Source organism: Colobus angolensis, unplaced genomic scaffold (assembly GCF_000951035.1).
Source record: "Colobus angolensis palliatus isolate OR3802 unplaced genomic scaffold, Cang.pa_1.0 Scaffold452, whole genome shotgun sequence".
NCBI classification, from domain to species: domain Eukaryota; kingdom Metazoa; phylum Chordata; class Mammalia; order Primates; family Cercopithecidae; genus Colobus; species Colobus angolensis.
The window spans coordinates 427,604-427,915 of NW_012117955.1; positions in this window are offsets into that span (position 1 = coordinate 427,604).

Here is a 312-nt window from a genome sequence, read left to right on the forward strand (position 1 = left end):
TCTATAATGTGACAGAAAAGACGAAGGTGAAGAACTATGGTTTTGGCCGCTGTTACCCAGGAGGTAGCAGGTGCAGGCCGTTTACACAAATTAACTCGTTTTTGGAGACGAAGTTACCCCAGGCTGCCCGCTCGGATAAGCCTGCGAATTCAGGCCCGACCCAGGCCCCTCCAGGTCAGGAAGGTACGAAGAGCCCGCTGGATTCACACAAGGCAGAGGCGCCTTCGCAGGTGCGAGTGGATTCTGGGTATCGCTAGCGTAGGCCGGGCGCAGCCCCTCTGGGCCTGCGGGACTGAACAGGCAGGTGCGTCC